Genomic DNA, 13,334 nt, shown 5'->3' with positions numbered 1-13,334 from the left:
TTGACATCTATTTTATGAATGTTTTGCTTTTAAATTTATTGTAAGTATTTTGTTTTAACTTTATTTTAAATATTTCTCCATTTGAAGTGTTATGTATTATATGCTTTAATTTGTTCACCGGGCGCCAAGGCCGTGGCTTCCGCCTGTGACCAATTAGTGTGTTCCACGGGCTCGCGGAGAGGGGAGAGACGCGGGCGCCTGGGCGCGCCAGGCGGACGAGGAGGAGAGTCGTGAGCCAGACGCGAGTGACAGCGGTCACGGAAGCGGGCCGCTCCGCGCTAGTGGGAAGCGAGTCGTAGACCCGGCACGAGAGGCAACAGACGTGTTTGCGACGTCGCTCCGGGAAGGTGAGATTGGAACGGGCGCGGTATTTGCTGTAGTTCCAGACTTTGCCGAGCAGAAGGGATTTCAGTTTTTGCAGTCGCCTTGTCATTCAGTCGAGTTTGTTACCTTGTCATCAAGTCGCATTTGCCATCTTGTCATTTTTCTCACGTGTGTTCTTCTCTTAAGTTTTGCGAGTCATGGAGTATTTTTGTAGACTGGACATTACCCGTCGCTTGTACTGTGTTTTACGTTTCCTCCCGGACATTTTGTCGTACAGTCAGACAGTCATCTTATTGCACACGAGCCATTGCGAATTCATGTCCTTGCTGCATGGGTAATACTCGTCACGGGTGGGACGTCCCATATTTTTCAGTACAATATAAGTGCGCGGAACCGGGCTTCGCCCTATAGAAACAGTCACAGGCGGAAACGCGGCAGCCCCATGTAAAGTGTTCATTTTACTGTGCATAAAGAACCAGGAAACTTTATTCGAGTTGTGCTAATTTTAATTCTGGAGACTAAGTCCCTCAGCCACGCGGTCTGAACCCCCCTCTACCGAACCCTGAGTAGCCGGCAAAATAGAAACATTTCAGGGACTAGTCGACCAGCCTACGACACTGACAATAGATGTCGGGTATATTTTGAAATTTTATTTGCTGAAATTAACTGTAATATTTCAATTGTGAGCCGATTTCGCAAAGGTCGTGAGCATAATATCTTTTATGGCCTGCTATGCTCTCCGTTATGTTTTTTTTAATCGTGTACCTAGCCTCAGGAATTGCCTGGAGATGGCGTGCTGTTACAGAGATGAATTAATTTTTTTTTCCTTTAAATCGCCATAGTGTTCCACCCAAAACATTGCGGAAATTGTGCCTAGCACTTTTGATGAGGGTAAGTAAGTATGAATTTGAATCTGTGCCATCAAAAACGGACGCTTAAAAATAATATTTTATATTAGACTCTACACTGCGGACACTATTAGTAAAAAATAGTGATATACATAAATATTTAACAAGAAACGCTGATAAAATACATAATGTACAGCATAGAACCAAAAAATATACACTTAATCCATGTTATATGGGCATGAAATTAATTAACAAACTTCCAAAAAGTATTATGGAAAATAGTAATAACCATACATTTGCATCTCAACTTAAAACCTTTTACTACAAAAAGCTTACTACTCATTAGAAGAATTCTTTGATAAATAGTATTTTATTTTATTTTGTATCATGTAAATATGTATTTCTGTATTGTTGTATTTTAGTGATGTTTGCTATATGTAATGTGTTTTTATAAATTGTTTATTTGTCTATGATCATATGTGTAACATATATATATATATATATATATATATATATATATATATATATATATATATATATATATATATATATATATGTTTCATTGTTGTTTTTTTGACGTCGACCCAGAGGCCACCCTAGCTCCTACAGGCCGTTATGGCGCGTCACCGCCTTCTTCTGTGCGCGGGCGTGTGCGGGAGCCAGTGGTGCCACCTTCAATAAATCAGTGTCCCTCCGACGTAGTTTTTTTTATGTATATTTTCTTTTCTTTCAGCAGGACATAATTTTTATTGTAAAAACTATAATATCATCCATCATGTATAATTTAAATTAGAAGGGTAAATAACATGTATTTTAATATGCACGGGGTGAACAAGTCGCGGGTTCCCGTCCACGAGGACGTCAGATGCTGCACGAGACGCGCGCGGGGAGGGGGTCGGCGCGAGCAGAGGGAGTCGCGTCTGGAGAACCGCGGAGGAGAGACGTGTCGGCCGCGAGCTCTCGCCAAGACAAGTGAAACGGGTGAGCATAGAGGCCTCCGGGCTTAACGTCAGTGACGCGGGGAATAGATCAGCAACAGTCTTCGAGTCGTGTCAGGCAGTTCGAAACTATGGAGATTAGTATGTAAACTATTGCCAAGGGGTCGCCTTATTGTAAATAGTTTAGTTTTCTTTTTATTAGTGTTTCATAATTTTTTCCTTTCCTCTTGTATGTATATATATATATATATATCTTTATTCGCTTGTATAGTCATGCATTGCCTAGGATAAAATAGTACCATTGTGTCATGGACGAGACCTCGCCATTTTAATGGGACATTTCAGAAACTGTGTCCGCAGGTAGTGCTTGCCTGAATTCGCTATAGGACAGGAAATCAAAGCCCTGCCGGTTTGGGACAAACGCCATCGGTTAGCGCCGCGACGCCGGCGCCTACTACTTCCCATAGGCGGCCGTGTAAGGGGAAATTCTCGTGTAGTCAGGCCTCACCTAAGAACGGTCGTAGGCGGGAACTGCGATAGCCCCGTGCCAGTGCAATTAGTGGCCAATAAAAAGAGTGAGTGCCACGAAACCCTATGTAGTTTCATTATTAGCAGGCTAGATCCTCTTAACTGCCACGCGGCCCGAAACCCACCCCCAACTGAGCTAGCCCAAGAACCTACACAACCAATAAGGGGATCAGCCCGCTCGACGACAAGTGGCCCCCAACTAGGTGGCAACGCATTCTCAAACTTTCAAATTTTCAAAACTTTCAATTTTTTTTAAAAACTTTCAAACTTTCGAAATTTTGTCTCAAAGGGCGTAATTTGGCAAAGTGCGGGTTGCCAAGAACACGGACAAAGTGGGCGGAAAGGACATCACGGACATTATATGGACTGGAGTAGCGTGCGACGTAGCGCGAGTTGCGTCACGCGAACGGCGCGGGAGCTGCCTGGCGCGGCGGAGCGGCGGAAGCAGGCGGAAGGAGCGGCGCGGGAAAGAGATAAGGAGACGCATCCACGCCGGGATCAGGTTCACGCGGGAGAGAGATAAGGCGGCGCGACCCACGCCGGGCTCGAATTCGCGCGGTATCGCGCTGCGGCTTATCGCGCGCCGAGAGGCGAGTTCGCCGACCGAGCCGAGAAGGATCGGATAACCAAGTGAAGCCGGGTGACGACCCGAAAAATGGAGGGACCGGATGAGACAAAGGCGAGGGTGATGGACACGTGTGTGGGGTGTGGACTTCCGTTCAGGGGGAGACACGGACAGGACCTCTCGTGCGAATGCCCATGGGGACTAGCGGACGTGAAGAGTAGCGGGGAGAGTAATGACAGACAATCGGGGAGTCATTTACCGGGTCACCGCGACGAGGGCGTTAGAGAGCCCATAGGTCATGGTCATCCGAGTATAGTGATGCGAGTGGTCGAGGTGGCTAGCCCATTACCGGAGTTTGCGGGAGAACCGCACGAAGATCCGAGTGCGTTTGTAGCCGCGTGTGTGGACAGGCTTAGGGGAGTGCCACGAAGGGACTGGGTGACGAGAGTGTGTGGCCAGTTACGGGGCCGGGCGGCGAAATGGTGGACGGACACGGGGGACTATCTATCCGAGTGGGGAGAATTCGAGCGAGCACTAGAGAGGCGGTTCAACGGACCACTGGCACGAGCCGAGTGTCAGCGACAACTTTACAGTGTACCACAGGCCGCAGGGGAGAGCGCCGAATCATTTATCTATAGGAAGGTGCGGTTGCACCGGCGAGTGGGGCCGGAGAGAACAGTGAGCGAGGTCATGCCCGTAATATGCGAACAGTTGTTGCCGTCGCTACGCCCTTTTCTGCGACGGGCCGTGGACCTAGAGGTATCCGAGTTCGTGGAGCTGGCCCGGGAGACTGAAATGGACTTGGCAGCAAGTAGGAGGGAACTCTGGGCAAGAGAGTCACGACGGGAGCCTAGGATGACACCAGTGATGTCACAAGAGACTGTGACACCCGAGGACGCAATGACATTGGTCCGATACAGGGGCGGGGCCACACCACAAGGGCAGAGGACGACAGGGGGACCCACACGGGAGACCAGAACACGGTCAGAGGAGCGGAGTACGAATCAGCGGACGAGTGACAACCGTCCACCCAGGTGTCAGTATTGCCGCAGCCCGGAGTATCACTGGCACGCGGAGTGTCCAACCAAGGCGGAGTTGTGGAGGAAGATGGAAAGGGAAGGACGCCATCCGGGAAACGGACAATAGGGGGCAGGGACAGAGTCGGCCACTGCCTCCTAGATACGAACCCGGACAACATGACAGAAAAGACCTCACCGAGCCCGAGAACGAGTCAGCCCAACGACGCCCGCCATGACACCAGCCACAGGGACGAGAGGAACACAGGGACGTCGCCCGCCAAAAGTGACAGCCCCACTGGGCAGCTCGGAAGAGACACGAGGGACCACGGGAACCGCAGCATGGACGCCACAGCAGACGGGGGAGCCAGTAGCAGTCCAACAGCAGGGGACAGGTCACCACCAGAGGAGCAGGGGGCTCCTCCAGCACAGCTGGGACAGCTGGGCACGGACCAGGCGGCGCTGCTCCGGGTGCCAGTGCTCCTGAACGGCCGTCCCGTCCACGCGTTGGTGGACACGGCGGCGACCCACTCTTTTGTCTCCGCCCACCTGGTGCCGGACGAGGACTTGGAGCCACACGAGGACGAGGTGCAACTGGCAACGGAGGGGACAAGCGCGTCCACGTCTGGACGCGCACAGGTAACCATCGGTGTTCGTGACTTATTCAGTCGGACTAGCGCCCTGGTGATGCGTGGACTGCGGGAGGAGTTGATCCTGGGCCTGCCTTGGCTGGTCCAGGAGGACGCCGCCATTGACATCAAGGACAGTAAGTTGCACGTGGGCCGTCAGGGGCGCCGAACGCTGTACGGCGTGGGCCGGGCGGGCCCTGTTCCTCCCTCACCACAGATCCAGCTGGCAGACCTCACTCATGACGTGCCACCAAATTACACAGGGTTGTTCGAGGGCGTGTTGTCGCAGCAACCGTTAGTGTTCGCGGCCACAGACATGCTGCGGCGGACAACGGTGACGGAACATGCCATCCCTACAAAGCCACACAGTCCCATATACGTAAAGCCGCGGGAGTTTGGACTCAAAGACCGTCAGGTAGTGCAGGAACAGATAACCGAAATGCTCCAGAACGGAGTAATAGAAGCTAGTGAATCTCCGTACAATAGCCAAATCGTCATGGCTAAGAAGAAGGACGGGACCTTGAGGTTCTGTGTGAACTTCAAACCCGTGAACTCTGTCACCATACCCGCCCCACCACCACTGATAAACATTGCAGACGCGTTGGCAGGCTTGGGGGACGCCCGTATATTTACGTCACTTGATCTAAGGTCCGGGTATTGGCAAGTCCCCGTCAGGCAGGAAGACCGTCCTAAGACCGCGTTTACGGCCCCGGACGGACGCAGGTTTCAGTTCCGAGCCATGCCGTTCGGGCTGATGGACGCCCCCTCGACATTCCAGGCCATGATGGTCCGCGTCCTGGATGGGTTCGTGGGCGACTTCGTCACGGCCTATCTGGACGACGTGATCGTCTGGTCACGGACGTGGGAGGACCATGCGCATCACCTGGCATTGGTCCTCGAACGGCTGGCCAGACACGGGCTGACCTGCGCCCCGCACAAGTGCCATATCGGGGCAACGGAGATCAGATTCCTGGGGCATGTCGTCAGTGAGAAGGGGTGCCGCCCTCTCCCGGAGCACCTGGACCTGATCGCGTCCAAGGCGGCTCCACAGACGAGAAAACAGCTGCAAAGACTCATGGGGCTCCTGAACTGGCTGCGGTCCTTCATACCGGACTTCGCAGCGGTGACGGCCCCCATGACGGACTTGCTATCCCCCAAAACAAAATACAGGTGGACCGCGGAGGCCGACCGCGCCCTGGCTACTGTCAAGCGCTTGTTCAAGGACAGTCACACCCTCGCACGGCTGGTGCCGGGCGAACCCCTGTACCTACAAACGGACGCGAGTCAAGTAGGTATGGGGGCCGTGTTGTACCAGGTTGGACCCAATGGCGAGCGACGCGTGATGGAGTATTCCAGTGCCAAATTCGGGCCGGCCGCCCGGAACTACGATGTGAATGAACAGGAGTGCTTGGCAGTGGTGTGGGCTGTCAAGCGGTACCAACACCATCTGGAAGGGCGGGAGTTTACTCTTAGGACGGACAATCAGTGTTTAAAATGGTTGAACTCGATGCAAGGGAGGAAGAGTAAATTTACCCGGTGGGCTGTGACCCTCCAAAACTTTGCATTCACAGTGGAACACGTGCCAGGGAGGACTAACCAACTTGCCGATGAATTGTCACGACATCCTAACCCAGAGGACATCTTTGAGGACGAGGGCACGTGGGACGATCTGCTTCCTCCGTCAGGGCGCGCACCCGTCACGGGAGACCAGATGGGGCCCGCGGCATTGTACGCGGTAACACAGGAGGAACCAGTCACTGAACCCGAGGCAGTGGACACTCTCTCCCAGCTGATTAGCGCCGTGCAGCGGGTTCAGCGGGGGGACGACGTCTCGAAGGCCGCCGTGGAGGCGTGCGGGAACCAGGTGGTACCGGATCAGCGCTGCGTGGACGGGGTCCTGCAGACGCGGGTGCCGGGAGGTGGGGATGCTTGGCGAACTCACGCCCCGAAGGGGGCCCGCGTGGCCATACTGGGTTATTTCCATGACCACCAGCTAGCAGGCCACCCCGGGGCCGAACAAACCGCGGAGGCAATCAGGGTCTCCTTCCACTGGCCCGGCATGGGACACGATGTCCGGGAATACGTCCGACGCTGCCACACTTGCCAGCAGCGCAAGGCCCGGAGGACAGACGGCGAGGAGCAACAGCGACCTCGCCGCCCGCAACACCCATTCCACACACTAGCTCTAGATATCATGGGGCCCTATCCCCGCAGCAGCAAAGGCAAGCGCTTCCTTGTAGTACTAACAGACCTGTTTACCAGATGGGTCGAGGCCTATCCGGTCTCCAACGTCCGGTCGGGAACGTTGATAGCGCTGATCGACGGAGAGGTAGCCCCTCGCTTCGGGTACCCAGCGGTGCTCCTATCGGACAACGGATGTCAGTTCACGGGAGCCCGCTGGAAACAGGCCTGCAGAAGGTGGGGGGTGAGCCACCACACGACGCCGACGTATCACCCGAGGGCCAACCCAACCGAGAGACGGAACCAAGAGATAAAGGCTCAGCTCCGTCTCCGGTTGGGAGAGGACCATTCAAAATGGGATACCCATTTGCCGAACCTCTTATACTGTCTGAGGCGTCGTACGAGTGCCGCCACGGGTTACTCGCCGGCAGAGCTGGTCATGGGGCGGAACCTGGCGCTGCCAGGAGAATGCCGGGTAGAGGCGGCAGCCACAGAAGCCGGATGGGGCGAATGTCTCAATACCGAGCTGACCAGAATGCAGGAGAGGGCTAGGCGGAGACAGGAGGCCTATCTACAGCAGACGACACCACAGTCCACTAGACCCCCCCCTACTCTGAACCCCGGGGACCAAGTGTACGTCCGACAGCATCCTCTGTCGTCAAGGGCAAAGAACTTTTGTGCAGGTCTAGCCCCGAAATGGGCGGGCCCCAGGACCGTTCTGCGACAGGCGGGGGCCACATCGTACTTAATACGTACACCAAGCGGGAGGCCCGCAAAAATTCACAGAGACCAACTGCGCCTAGCCGCGGGGGAGAGACAAGCTCCAAGGGACACGGACAGGGGAGAGGGGTCTGCCTCTACACCAGTCACCGACGCAAACCAAGCCAGCCGTGACATGGACGGAAGGTGGGACGAGGACATGGCGGGACAGAAAGAACAAGGAGACGTGACAGAGACGCGACCGGCAGCCGACACAGGGGCAGCCATGAAAGGAACGGAGACAGGAGGGGCAGAAGAGAGCGTAATGGAACCAGCCAGGACATTTGGGGAACCAGACGAAACGACCGCCGACACAAACGTGATCCAGTTCATCACGGAACCGGACACGGACGGGGAGGACGAGGAGGGGAAAGACCCAGACACCCCTCTCTGGCCCCTCAATACGAGTCTGGCGGACTCGTCGTTCATTATGACCGTCACCGAACCAGACTCAGATACAGAACGGGGGGACACAGAGGGGATGGAGGAAGAACTGATGGGGGTCCTGACAGGTGAACCAGGATCTTCGGGGTGGTCTGCCATCCCAACCACGATGATGGGGGGAAAGGGCAGGACATTAGACCCCAACTGTTCGCTCAGCCCCTCAATTTCCAGAAGCGAATCTGGGGAAAACTCCCGACCTAGGAGGATACGGCGGGTACCCACCTACTTACGGGAATTTCAGTGCAATAACCTACCAAAGGCAAGCCACCACACTAACACAGGATCCCGACTCAGTGTCATGAGTTTACTGCCACCCTTCGCGAGACACCCGCACACGATACACACCAGAGGCCAAGACACTTCCTACCCTCTCGTTTCTACGATCAACGAGTGCAACGGCAGATGCGATTAAGAGACGTTGACGCGCATAATGGCCTTGTGGGAGGGGGGGGCATTTGACGTCGACCCAGAGGCCACCCTAGCTCCTACAGGCCGTTATGGCGCGTCACCGCCTTCTTCTGTGCGCGGGCGTGTGCGGGAGCCAGTGGTGCCACCTTCAATAAATCAGTGTCCCTCCGACGTAGTTTTTTTTATGTATATTTTCTTTTCTTTCAGCAGGACATAATTTTTATTGTAAAAACTATAATATCATCCATCATGTATAATTTAAATTAGAAGGGTAAATAACATGTATTTTAATATGCACGGGGTGAACAAGTCGCGGGTTCCCGTCCACGAGGACGTCAGATGCTGCACGAGACGCGCGCGGGGAGGGGGTCGGCGCGAGCAGAGGGAGTCGCGTCTGGAGAACCGCGGAGGAGAGACGTGTCGGCCGCGAGCTCTCGCCAAGACAAGTGAAACGGGTGAGCATAGAGGCCTCCGGGCTTAACGTCAGTGACGCGGGGAATAGATCAGCAACAGTCTTCGAGTCGTGTCAGGCAGTTCGAAACTATGGAGATTAGTATGTAAACTATTGCCAAGGGGTCGCCTTATTGTAAATAGTTTAGTTTTCTTTTTATTAGTGTTTCATAATTTTTTCCTTTCCTCTTGTATGTATATATATATATATATCTTTATTCGCTTGTATAGTCATGCATTGCCTAGGATAAAATAGTACCATTGTGTCATGGACGAGACCTCGCCATTTTAATGGGACATTTCAGAAACTGTGTCCGCAGGTAGTGCTTGCCTGAATTCGCTATAGGACAGGAAATCAAAGCCCTGCCGGTTTGGGACAAACGCCATCGGTTAGCGCCGCGACGCCGGCGCCTACTACTTCCCATAGGCGGCCGTGTAAGGGGAAATTCTCGTGTAGTCAGGCCTCACCTAAGAACGGTCGTAGGCGGGAACTGCGATAGCCCCGTGCCAGTGCAATTAGTGGCCAATAAAAAGAGTGAGTGCCACGAAACCCTATGTAGTTTCATTATTAGCAGGCTAGATCCTCTTAACTGCCACGCGGCCCGAAACCCACCCCCAACTGAGCTAGCCCAAGAACCTACACAACCAATAAGGGGATCAGCCCGCTCGACGACATTTTAATGATGTTTGTTATATATATTGTGCTTTTAAACTGACAACTTCTATCTGTTTGAATTTGTTTAAATATGTATTTGTTTTCATATGTAATACTTATGTAGTATTTTATTGCGGTTCTCTAATGATATATGTATGTGAAATGTGGTTCTGCAAATTGACAACTTCTTCCCATCTGCTTGGGTTGTATAGAAGGCCATAATAAATAAATAAATAAATAAATAAATAAATAATCTTCATCCAATTTTGGGTGTCAAACATTTAACTGAACGAAAAAAAAAAAAAATACTTTACACACTTATTTGCCGACGTGAGTGAAACCTTCAATCTAATTATTTTTCTCGTTTTAAATACTATCTTCATGGCAATGTTCTATGGTTTGTATTTTTATGAAAATAAATTCCCTACAAACTTTAAACAGTTGGCGATTCAATTGACAGTGCAGCCACCACACCACAGCCGTGTAATTTTCGAAGTGACATTTGAATTTGTTGTCCCGGTTCATTGAGTTCTGTGTATTGAAACTGAAAGAAGATAATAATATTAAAACAAAACAAAAATTGTGAGTTACGAATCTTTGTTACGTGGTTTATTAAAGGTATGTTTCTTAATCGTCGTTGGTTTGTAAATTTTTGTTACTGCTTTAATTCAATATGTTCAACTGAAAATGGCGAGATTGCATTATTTTTGTTTGTTGTAAGTATAAGTAAAAACGTATGAAATGAGTCTTTGCTTTGAAATTTTTAAAAATGTTTAACGATTCGTACATCCGTAGAGTATGGTTCTGTATCGTTAAATGATGTATTACTGGCAGTTGTGTAGGCTATGATGTACTGATGTTTTACATGACGTCATCATTTGGACGCTTATTGTATGAAAAGGGTGTGTTTAATCAGGTCTGATAAGGGACGTCAACACAAATTATGATTTAATAGTGTTAAGTTTAGCAGGTGTGTACTGTGTGTGTGTGTGTGTGTGTGTGTGTGTGTGAGCCGACCGGTGCTGTGACTGTGACGTAACTGAATGAGATCTATCGACCTCGTGGTGGGCGTGTGCATGACTCTCTATCAGTGATCTCACTTGGCGCGCACGCCTTGCTGGTTGATAGACCCCAGTCCCACCGGGAGTCGCTCACTAGGTTCAGTTCAACTGCCCCCTGAGTCGTGTCGGCGCTCGCTATAAAACGAGTAAGTAGAATTTTCCAATTTGTCATCACCACTAGTCGCAGGAAAACAGGTCAGTTAATTAAGATTATGCAACTTTTGGTAATGTAAGCAATTTAGTGACAAGCGAATCGTATTGTAAATGCTCGAGCTATATTTCAGAAGGATTTTTTTTTTAAAATATTTTTATTAAGATCTATTTAAAAAAATAAGTATTATTAGAGAGGGATTTTATGTCGAACGAAATATCTATAGTGTTGTATTGTTTTTCTTTTACATTCTGAAACAAACTTTTCACTTTACTTGCTGCTTCTACATTAATTTTTTTTTAAAAAGTACGTAATTATAAACTTGTGTCTCAGTTTTGTTATGCTTTAACTTTCGCAACCACAGAATAACACTTAATGGAAATTACATCTAACAATGATCGGAAATTCATATTGTTTTCTTTCAAGTGGTTAGTCTGGTGGAACGAAGAGTACAGGGGTTGGATGTTTGGCTTCGCTCTGTACATTGTTGCACTGAAGTACGGATTTCAGCTTGGTGAACGTCTGCTCTGTTCTGCGAGGCCAGTAAAGAGGCATTTCCTCATTGGGCGTCTCTCTTTGTGTCAATACGTGTGTGTGTATTAATTTAAAATTTAAAGATTTAGGAACTTTATCAAAACTGATGAGTCGTCGATATTTCAAAGAAAGGGTAGAACAGTATATTTGGGGACGTCCATTAATTACGTGATGCGATTTTGGTATTTCTCGACCCCCTTCCCCCCCTTGTTGATCTGTAGTGAGATTTTGCTTTCCTCCCCCCCCCCCCCCCCCCTCCAAGACCTCACGTAATTTGTGAACAACCCCCTTTCTATTTTCACACCAACATTTAATTATTATTTTGTCTCTTGGTTTAGTATAAATTTTATGATTTAAAAAGTTTACATAGCAGGGCAATTGAATACCTGTTAACCGAGTATAATTCAAACTTTAATTTAGATAAACGTGCCCACAGCTTGTAAACACATTAAATGTTTTTAATTATTTTTTAATCACCGAAAAAACACTAGTTTTATACAGATCTGAGATAACTATTCTTCTTAAGGTGGAGTGTAGTATCTATATTCTCCTTGACCCAGTGGTGGCAAAAGCAGCTCTGTAGAAAGTTACAATGCATACAACATTACCAAGTATTGTTAAAGGTTATTTTGATTCACTAAATTTTTTATAATGATTATTTTTGTAAATACAAGGTTATGCGTTGATATAATATAGGTACTCCATGAAAAAAATTCTATAACTGCTATTTTTTTATATTTAATTTAATTTAATTTTATTGTTTTTTTTTTGTTTTCTTTTGATACTTGATTTCAAAAGAATCACTATAAAGGAAATCCATAAAATAATAAAGAGAGATTTTTTTTTTCATTTTTATAAATTAATTTTAAACTAATATATATATATATATATTTTTTTTAGTGAAAACTTAAATTTTCATTATTTAGTTCGTGCATTATAGTATGTGTGTATCAACAGTACTTACATTTTTAAACGTATTTTTCTTGTCAAATGAATGGTCGGCCTTAATTTAACTTGCGGTAATACCTGGAACTATTAAAGTTTCGTCTTGGACGCAAAGTACCTTTCCAAGAAAGGTGAGAACTTTTTGAAAGGCGCTGCAAAGAACATTCAGACTTTTATATCACAGTGTCAAAGTCCGAATGTTCATTGCAGCAGCTGTCTAAAGTCAGCTTGTCTTGAATGTAATGGCGTTAACGTAGGCAGCGGCGGATCCAGAAGCCAGTTAAAAATACGGGGAGAAGGAAGGGTTTTCAGTCCTGGGCTTCGCCACTGTAGGATACTAGCAAGTTGTACCTGCTAGAGATTTTTTGACGTGATAACGTCTTATAAATCGATGAACGCCGGCTGCACGCACGAAAAATTGTCACGTTCCGCCTGAGCCGAGCGTGCAAGAACCGGCCAACCACGGTGCGAGAAAATCTTCTGTAATATCAAACAGGTTAAGACGGCTATTTAACTAATTGTTCGTGATTATATTTAAACAAATTATTGAAATTAAATTTTCAAAAAACTGTAAATAATATTTGAAAATTAAAAAGTATGCAATTTTTCATCATTGTTTTCTTTTGACGTTATCACGTAAACTTATCTTCCGTAAACCGACTTTACAGACAACCCCCTTTTTTATATTTTGCCTGTGTCACGCAACTTTACCGAACTGCGGGTGTGTTAATATTGGAAGCACGGAGATGCTCAGATGTCGAAGTACGTGTTTTTAATGGAAGTCCTGGGGACCAACGAGAGCATGCGGGCTTTCTCTGTGTGTTCCCGCTCTGCCCCCTGTCCCCTTAGCTGCCCTCGCTGCTGCCTGGCGTCTGCCAGGGACATTTACGAATAGAAT

The 13,334-nt window shown here is 48.7% G+C and overlaps 1 protein-coding gene across 4 annotated transcripts in view; it reads left to right on the top strand.

The window, feature by feature from the left end:
- The first annotated feature begins 10,215 nt into the window (after positions 1–10,215).
- Positions 10,216–13,334, top strand: part of LOC134530097 (peroxisomal acyl-coenzyme A oxidase 3) — a 46,970-nt gene continuing 43,851 nt past the window's right edge. For 2 of the 4 annotated variants that reach the window (XM_063364684.1, XM_063364685.1), the window contains exon 1: positions 10,216–10,363. The gene's annotated coding sequence lies outside the window, so the exon portion shown is untranslated. Of the gene's footprint in view, positions 10,364–10,398; positions 10,953–13,334 lie in introns of those variants that run through there. The other 2 variants (XM_063364686.1, XM_063364683.1) reach the window with 2 other exon arrangements.

This window comes from Bacillus rossius, chromosome 3 (genome assembly GCF_032445375.1).
Source record: "Bacillus rossius redtenbacheri isolate Brsri chromosome 3, Brsri_v3, whole genome shotgun sequence".
Classification (NCBI taxonomy): domain Eukaryota; kingdom Metazoa; phylum Arthropoda; class Insecta; order Phasmatodea; family Bacillidae; genus Bacillus; species Bacillus rossius.
This window is presented reverse-complemented; position numbering and strand designations above follow the sequence as displayed.